Below are 9,871 nucleotides of genomic sequence, written 5' to 3' on the forward strand. Positions count from 1 at the left end.
TACAACAAGCAGGCTAATAAAACAGATGTTCTCAAACCTGACAAAATCATTTTTGCGAATCTAATGACAATTTCAGACTGATAACATACCCACAAAGTACCATTAATAGACCATTTCAGTAGCAAAACACATATCATGTTCAACAACAGAATATATACCATTTCAGGAACAACTCATAACCAACTATACAGACCTAATTGCAAAAATTCATAAATTGGAAAACCCTAATTTTCAAATCGATTTGAAAATCCTTAAATTGAAACCCTATACTAAACAAAAAACCCAAATTTCATAACAACAAAGAAGAGAAACAGAGTTAAGTTCGTGAAAATATACCTTCTTGGAGTTGCGGCAGTGTTCTTGTTCATTAATCCTTCATCAACCATTATCTTCTTCCCCATTTCTTCAAAAAGACAGAAATTACACGCCAGAAATTACTTAGGTTTTCACTAGAAAATACCCTCTATCAACTGGTTTAGGCATAGAAAACAAACTTAGATCTTGGTTCTTTATATAGTGATAGAGTAACAAAAATCTGATAGAAACCCTAACCAATTTGTGGCGCGAAATTTCTTGATAAGGATACATCAGTTGAATTAGTTTGGGATATATCCTAAATTCATGCTTGTAATCTTCTCAAATCAGATTGTTCTCTCTGCTCTCCCACCATCTTCTCTACCAACGAAATATTTCTTCTGATCTTCACATAGAGTTGAAACAAAGAAGGAAGGTTGTATGCGTCTTTTTTCATTTACTAGATATTAACATCCGCACAACACCTGTACCTTCAACTGACAGCTCAGCTAGTCCCCACTTCTCAACCACCTTTGACCGGTAACTTTAAACGGCAGGGCAGTTTTACAAGTTTTGAAAAAAACGGGCCAAGAATGTATATCGGCCCACAAATTTGGGATATAAATGACTAATTCCCTTGAATTTTTTTCTTGATTACCACGTCATCCAAAAAATTGTTATAATTATAATGTCAAAAATACCCTCCACTATATTTATATATAAGAAACAGAAGCATGAAAATCACTTGATCTGCGAACTTTCACTTTCCTTTCAGAGTTTTGACAGTTTAGTTTTTTTAGGGTTTATTTTCTTCTTCACATGTAATCTCTTCTGAAGTCAATTTATTTTTCTTTAAAAATCAACTAATTTGATCAATTTGATTATCAGTCTTTAATCAATCGACGGAGATGGAATCAATTGATTCATTTTTTATACTTATCTGAGAAGAAAAAGGCATATAGGTATGTTTTGATTTGTTAGTTTTTTTTTTAGTTTCTGATTTAATATTTAGTTCAATCGATTGACGAAGATTGATATTTCAGAAATAGAAGATTTTCGATGTTGATAACCTAGTAGCCACAATTTCATCTCGATTCTACTTTAATTTCATGTTAATTATGCTTTTGAGAAAAAAAAAATTTAAGTTTTACCAATTTTTTCTAGGGTTCTTGAGTGAAGTTCGATTTATCTCTCATTTTGTAACTCTCATCGAAAATTTAAGAGCATATTTCAGATCAACATACAATAATCTTACCGTGGAATCGAATAAAATTTTACCAAATTTTAATTTTCGATCTCATATGATCTTATACCTGTTCAATCAAAATTTTAGCTGTTTGAAGAACAACAATAGTTGTAATATGATTTTAGTAGCTAAAGTATATATTATATCTGTTGATGGTGGTTTTTAGCTCAGGGATAAAATTGTAAACTTTGCATTTAATATGTCGTTACTCTGCAAAGAAACGGAGCCATGTAAAAGCGCTGAGTGTTCAACCTCTCCACTGATACATTTATTGAGAAACTCAATATTTCCTCATGAAATTTATCAAGAATGGTGCATGTAGCAACAATCTCAAATACTTTGTAAATTTCGGCACCGTGCCCATATTATTTAATTAATATAAGTTTTTTTGAATACTTTCTATGCTATGTTCCCCGGACGAACCTTTAATATTGATATGGCATGACAATTTGTGTTCATTCGCAGCAGAGTAGCACGAATTTCCAAGTATCAAGGTTAAGGTCCTTGCATAAAGTACTCAATCAGAAAGCATACTGCTCTCTGGCAATAAACTTAAAGAATTCTGTGTCAACACATAGAATTCAATCGATTTTGTGATACTTCACAAGATTCAAATATTACCCTGACTGATTTGCAAAATTTAGGGTTTTGCGCCCTGCGCAGTTGTTTATGGGTGAAAACGGTTTCTGCGGTTTTTGGTAAATTTGGGTGTGTGTGGATGAGAAACGAATCTAAACCCTAAACAAATGCACTGCACGGGAGTGATTTCTGATTCGAGAGATCAATCTGTTCAATTCTGGTCTAAACCAAGAAATGGCCGTTCCAGACTTGCTTCGGTCACAAAGTGAAGGAGATGGGGTTGATCTTAGGGAGGGAAGCGAAGAAGGTGTTGAGATTGTGAAGGTGTTGGTTGTTTATGACTTGTATCAGAATATCGAACTGGCTTGCAATTATGTAAGCAATCAGCTCTGGGTGTTTTGGATACGTTGTATCAACACTTGATTTCTGTCTCTTCTGGATATAGGGAGGAGAACCTATTTATACAAGCCATTGAGCATAACCCTCTTCTCTCGTGTGAAGTGGAGGAAGTGGAGTGATGGATTAGTGGGGTCGTGTGAGTGATTACACGATCACGTCTTGGACCACTTCCCTCATCCTCTTAATCGTCCATGCCTCCTGACACGTTCTTGTAATGGCGCGTTGCACGCTGCACGCTGTAAACCGCCATACCAATACCCCAGTAAGTATCCCCCAATTTGTAACATGCTTGATGTCTCGAATGTATGGATCGTGTGACCCACAGGAAGTAGCATGTGATGCTAGGTTAAATAACTAAGTGTTTAATAAATCGATATTCAAGAAATATTGTGTATACTCTATGCATGTAATGCATCGAATATATTCAATATGCTTAAAGCATCGCTGTTTTAAATCTTAACGGAGTAAGTCACGGATTAAGCGTCTTAAAATAGCATCTCGTCCATCCATCTTCGAATGATCGTTTGGAGGATGCATGGGCGAGCCATGCTTTGGCCGATCACTCCATGTGTAAGAGTGGCAGACGGTGATCATAAGGACGCTTCATTGGCCGCTTAGCTCTTAACCTAGGCTATCCGTACAAGCTAGCGAAGTTTAACGGACGAGATGGCTTGCGATCCTCATCTGCGACCGTTCGATGGATTTTTAGGGTTTTAGGAGGTATGCAAGCGCCCACCTTTGGATCGATCGAACTCGAGCCTGGGAGCCGATTCTGGTGGGACCGATCGGTCCTGCATGGAGGTGGCCCGTCAGTGTACACGCCCATACTGTCTCGTCTTGTGAAGGTGCGATCTAGGTCACTCTATTTAACCGGCAAAGAGGAGTGGCCAAGATCGGTTTTCAATAGGAATTGTCGCAAAAGATTCTTAAAGGGGCGTGATATGCCACCTTTAAGGCGCACGAATCGAGGCGTCCGGCCATAGTTGGCATAGGCCAATCGTTCATGCGAGTAGATGGGCCCACGGTGATCATGTTGACATGCTTTGGACCCTTTTAGTCTATATCTACACCCTCCATCCAAGCTTGCGAAGATGGACGCTCGTGATCGATTAACGACACATGTAACATGCCGCAAACCCTAATTAGGGTTTTGGATCGGTCTTGTGTAGGCAACTTCAATCCGATCGGTTTTGCAATCTATTCTCCTCCCTTGGGAAGGTCGATCGTGTGGGGCCCACATTGGGCCTGCGGTGAGCATGCGTGTACTTGTTCCACGGTCCTAGGTGCGATCTAAGCCATCCAACCATACTTGCGAAGTTTGATGGTCGTGATCAATTTAAGACACTAGTGGACTTCCACGGTTTTTAAATCATCATGCTAGCCGTGTTTTGAGCAATTGTTTATTGCTCCATGGCTTGGTCATGAGGGAGACGACAGGTGGGTGGAAAGTGGGCCTACCAATGTGCATGCCAACGCTTCTCCGGTTAATCGCAGGAGGATCCAAGCCGTCCAACTTGGCTTGCGAAGTTGGACGGTCGCGACTTCTTTGGGACTTGTTTTGACAGTCTTGCGCATGCTAGCCACTCCATACCAGCTCGGCCATCCTTCTTCAAGGCTTGCGTTTGGTGGATATTTGGGGGCATGGCATGTGTTCGACCGGCCAGGGTGTAAACGGACCCCGCTGGTGGTCATTGCGATGATAGCCTGCTCCTGCTGAGGATCGTCTAGGCTGGTTAAGTCATGCGTCCAACCTGCGTGGTCGTGATCGTTACTGAGACTGACACGAGCAATCCAGATTTCCCTTAAGAAATATACTCAATCGGGCTAGTATAACACACCGAGAGGCTCAATCGGGCTAATATAACACGCCGAGAGATGTAGCTTGTACGGGTATTTCGTGCATGCCTCACTATTGATACTTGGAGATTCGTGTTACTCCGCTAAGAGCACCACTCAGTCGTCATGCCGCACCAATAATGAGAGTTCTGCGGGAATAGCACAGGAAATACAAGGCTAATTATGCATTAATTAAAAATGCTATGAATCCACAGAATATCGGGATTGTTGCTACATGCTCCGTTCTGGGTGTATTTAATTCACAGAATACTGGAATTGTTTCCACATGCTCCATTCTAGGTGAATTAGTAAAGTGAAGAAGTATTCATCACTCAGATAACTTTATCCTCCGCAGGACGTCGACATAATAAGTTTGGATTTTACAATTTTAGCCTTGAACGGAAATCCACCATCAACATTAAGTCCCCTTCCTACCGCATAATGGTTACACTATTGTGGGGTAGGCATGAGATGGTGACGTATACAATGTAAAAAAGAAAAGATAAAGGAAGTTTACCTTGAGGGATTCTGTTCGGACGTGTTGGCAATCGTCCGTGTGAGTACACCAGGTGTGACCACGACCTTGGTAGGACCGGTTTCCTCCTTCGGGTATTTGAGACAAGAAGGGAACAGAACTTGTATATTCCTCTTCCCATAGAAAACTGTGCATGTAACGCTGGAAGAATATTGACACCACCATGTATATGCTTCGACCAAACGCCACCCTGTTGCACCTGTTTGATAGGCATTTGGGCCCGCCTACTTCTCTCAACCGTGGGACTCATCATGCGCTTGCTTGATCGAACGTGGGCTTGTTGTGCCTGCTTCGGTTAAACGTGCGTCCACTGCGTGCCTGTTTCGGTCGAACGTGGGACCTGATGTGAGCATGCTTGCTTCGAACATGGGCAGCTGTATATGTTTCGAACCCGTGTACATGTTTCAAACGTCAGCCCTGTCCTGTGCCTGCTTTTCCCGTACGGTTGATATGCTTGCTCGAGTGTCATCCTTGCTACTTCGACCAAACACCGACCCTGCTATCTTGACCAAACACCAGCCTTGCTGCCTGCTTCGCTCGAACGTGGGACCCACCACATGCTTGCTTTGTTCAAAAATGAACCTTGTGTGCTCAAATATGAATGTGGGTCTTGCAGAGAGCGTTGAAGCAGCTTCTGAAGCGTACGTCTAAGCGGGTCCCGGAGAGAGCGTTGAAGCAGCTTCTGGAGAGCGTTGAAGTGTTGAAGCAACTTCTTCTGGGGAGAGAGCTGAAACGCCTTCTTCTAGAGAGATTTGAAACGCCTTATTCTGGAGAGAGAGAGAGAGCATTGAAGCGGCTTCTGTTGGAGAGTGGTAGGAAAGTGGTAGGAAATTGTTGTTTAATTCACTTCCTTACTCAACTACAATAATGTAGAAAGTGGTAGGAAAGAGTTCGTATCCACAGAGAGGAAATTGTTGTTATGCAAATTTCAGTTTCTTAGGTAACCAAGGGGTGATTTTTTTTAAACAAATAAAATAAAATAGAATACAGCAAAGTAAATAAGTGCAAATATCAATAAGGAGAGGATATTGGTCATGGGATAGTATCATTCACAAGCATGCATTTTTCATCATTGAATAGAATTGATAATTTAATCTCTTATTTATTAAAAGTCCTAGAATACCTTGATCGCAAGAATATCCCGCTAATTCCCTAATTTCATCACAACCACATTAAAAAGACGCTTATGTAAATTCTTTTCAAAAAGCAACCCAAAGTGTAAAAGCACAATTGAATTTAACTCCCTAAAAGCTTTAAGATTTGTGGAATAAGACTCATCAAGGAAAACAAACGTGTAAAAGCACTAAGTCGTTTTAACCAAGGTTATGATTCATATGTGGGTAGTAGGATGTATCACTACAAGCACCACTCACAATTATGCTACCAAAAATCAGGGACAAACAACTTTTTCGTATTGAAAACCCTAATATAGCTATAGAGTTGAAATCAAATCGGATTGATTCCGGACTCAACCAATAAAACAATCAAATCATATATAATTATAAACCATGAATCATAAACAATAAAATCGAGACAAAACTAATTCATTGAGTCAAATCACATGCATTGAGAAATCAACTTTTATCCCATAACCAATTGTGTATTTAGTTACTCATAATAGAGGAGTTCATAATCAATAAAATAATTAAGAAGAAGAAAATAAAGCAAACCCTAGAAGTAGTTCTCTCAAAAGCTCCAAGAAGAATAATAATAAACGTGATAATCCAAATAGATATAGGAGTCTTCTTTTATATCCCTTTGCCTTCCAAAATTAGGCCCAATCTTCAAAGTCCATTAGATGAAAATCCGCGTGGTCCAAAAGTTATAAAAACTCGTGTACAAACTTTGTCAATTCGGGCCCGGAAAAGTCGCCGGAAAAGTCCGCCCGGTCACCGGTCAAACGGGTCAACTCGGTCAGTCAACTCGGTCAGTCAACTCAGTCAAGGTCAGAATCAAACCGGGTCAGGGGAGTCAGCTCGTCTAGTCAGCTTCTTACTCAGCTGGATGGCTGAGTTAGCTGGGCTGAATTCACCAGGCCAGAACTGTCAGGCCTGAGCTGTCAGAACTGATGTACAACCATGATGGCAGGCTATCTTGCCAGGCCATCTGTGCTGTCAAACCATCTGTGTTGCACAATCATTGTGCTTCTGTTCCAGCCATGATGGATGTGCTTTCCTGCACATACAATTCTCACTTAATCACCAGCTTCCAGTTCATCTTTCCTAGCTGCAGTTTCATAACCATCTCCATATCTTCATTGCAACATCAATTGCAATTGAAATAACCCATTTACAGATTCATAGCACTCACCACAACTCAGTCTTGCCTCAGCTTCAGTTGCAACATCACTGTAACCCTATTTCATCTCTAGCCTCAGTGTAGCATCAACACAAAACTGCACCTGCAACTGCACACTCAGTCCACCATTCACAATGCAACTCAATTCTTCCCCAGATTCATCTCAAGTTCCAGTTCAGGATCTTCATCTGTAGTAACAACATCTCAGCCTTGCAATCTTCCATTATAGCCATATTTGCCAACTGACCAACACCTGCAATGAGTAGCAGCATCAGCATCTCACCTACACTTTGTTCAGCACTGACCAACTCAGGACATAACTCAAAGTCACTGCACCATGACCATTGCATTATCTATAGCTCATTGCCTCCATAACCAAACACAGTTGCAACTTCAGTAACTCAACACCTTGGCAGAAACACCAACAGCAACTCACCCTGTAACAGCAACAACATCAGCAGCATCTGCATTTGCAACCATTGCAGCAACACTAGTTCACCATTAGTTGCAGCTCAACTTAAATCCAATTCATCTACTGCACCACCATCTGTAGTAGCTCATATTGCTGGTACCTGCAATACCAAGTTCAGCTCCAGAAATTTGAGCCATCCCAACACATACCAACTGCAGCCTAAAATTCTCCATATGCTCCTTCTCAGCTGCTGAGCACTAACCACCAATTCAAGCCTTCTCACTCTGCTCTTGGCCAACAGCACCACCACCTGCAGTTCAACCCAGTAGCTGCACCACTTCAACCTCAGCAACCCTAATCAACACCTCCTGAACCATTTCCTCCACCAACAACAGTTCTAATTCGATCTGAAATTTCGTTCTTCTCTGCTACAACATACCACATGTCTTCTCAATCTGAACCACTTTTCATTCTTCAAACACCACAGAACCCTAACTCACCTTCTCAATCAAAACCAATTCATACCCAAAGTCGACCACCATCTTCACTGTCAATCACCACCAGGAGAACCCTAACCTGTCATACATCTAAGTCTGCAATCAACAACAACTTCAATTCATCTGCTGTTGTTGAATCTTCAGAATGAGAAAAACCCATCTGCAATTTATCTTCTCATTTGAACTCAGAGAGCAACAACAAAACCCTAAGTTTCTTCAACTAGATTTCTTCCCGATTCACCAACATCTCATCAATACTATTCTGCAATTCGATTACACCTTTCTTCTTGCTGATTCAACACGACAGCATCACCAATTTCTTCTCAATCTCACTGAGTTTCTCTGATTTTCCCTAATGGAGATGCTTTCTCTCGGGTTCATACAGGGAGGAGGAGAAATAAATGATGAGAAATGATTTTCTCTAACTTCTAGGGCTGTGTAAGAAATGTTGTGGATATAGCCACCCCAGCACCTGAGATAAGGGTTACCCATATGGCTACCCTATATATCCACCCATGTAACATAGATAAGGGGTACAACCTCAAATAGTTTGGCCTGTCAGTTATGGGAAACTGACAGTTCATTCTTCCCCTTCTTCGCCGCATAACCTTGGCTAGCTCCAGCCACCACTCGCCTGTGAATTGACGATTCTGCCCTTATGCTCCAAAAGAGTGCTTTGTTCCTTCTTTTGCTCCGAATGACTCCCAAGTACCTAAATACTCAAAAGCAAACATAAGATACATAATTTACAAGAAAAATAACAAAGAAAGCATAAATACTAGATATAAAATTAGGTGTTTTAGACACCTATCAAATTCCCCCACACTTAGACTTTGCTAGTCCTCGAGCAAATCAAACAAAATTTTTTTAAAACATACATACAACTCCGTCTCGTCGAGCCTACGGTCACTTTTAGCATAAATAACAAGCCTTTAAACCCCTAGGTTTCCCTAGTGGACGAGTTATAGTCTCGTGAGGGCTTACGAGAGGTATACCCACAAAACCTACTCCAACTTTAAAGCTTTCCAGCTTCCCAAGCACCCAAAGAGCTATGAGGACATAGATTTTCTGCATGCTAGTAATAAGATGTTAGAAATATCAAAGAACATATTCATTCTTAAATCTTGAGTGAGAAATAATCACACCATAATGAGAGAATGCGTGTTTGAGAGCGATCAATAAGCATTTCGCCTCGACTTCTGCCTCACATAATAGGATTTTATGATAATTGCACTAAAAAAAACGGCTTTTTTATGGGTCTCACATGTGTGTAGGTAGGAATGAAGAGAGAATCCTACATACTTGAATGGTGGGAAGAAAACCTTCCGAATAATTTCTGGAGACTCCACAAAATCGTGGAAAACAAGAATATTTCTGATGATCTCTAAGAAAGAAAATCAACCATTATTATTAAAAATAGAGGATGAGAGTACTTACCACCTTCACATCTGATTGCAATGATGAAAGCACCACTCTCACAACATCCAATAGAAACGTAGTCTTCAGCTCGTCTTCTCCATCTTGGTCTTCGTCTTCGGTCTTCAATTATTGATGATAAACTCTTGAACTTCGTAAAAATTCGACAATTTTTAACTCTTTGCCTTCAATTCCTTGTTGCTTGAAACTTCATTATGGATTTTTCTTGTTCCATTTGCTTTATTAAATAAATACAAAGGAAAAAATAAACTAAACAAACCAAAATAATACAAATGGATTTTTTTTTCGTTTCTATTATTTATTTTTTTCATTTTTTTTTCTTTTTTTCCGTTTTTTTT

The sequence above is a fragment of the Papaver somniferum genome, chromosome 6 (genome assembly GCF_003573695.1).
Source record: "Papaver somniferum cultivar HN1 chromosome 6, ASM357369v1, whole genome shotgun sequence".
Classification (NCBI taxonomy): domain Eukaryota; kingdom Viridiplantae; phylum Streptophyta; class Magnoliopsida; order Ranunculales; family Papaveraceae; genus Papaver; species Papaver somniferum.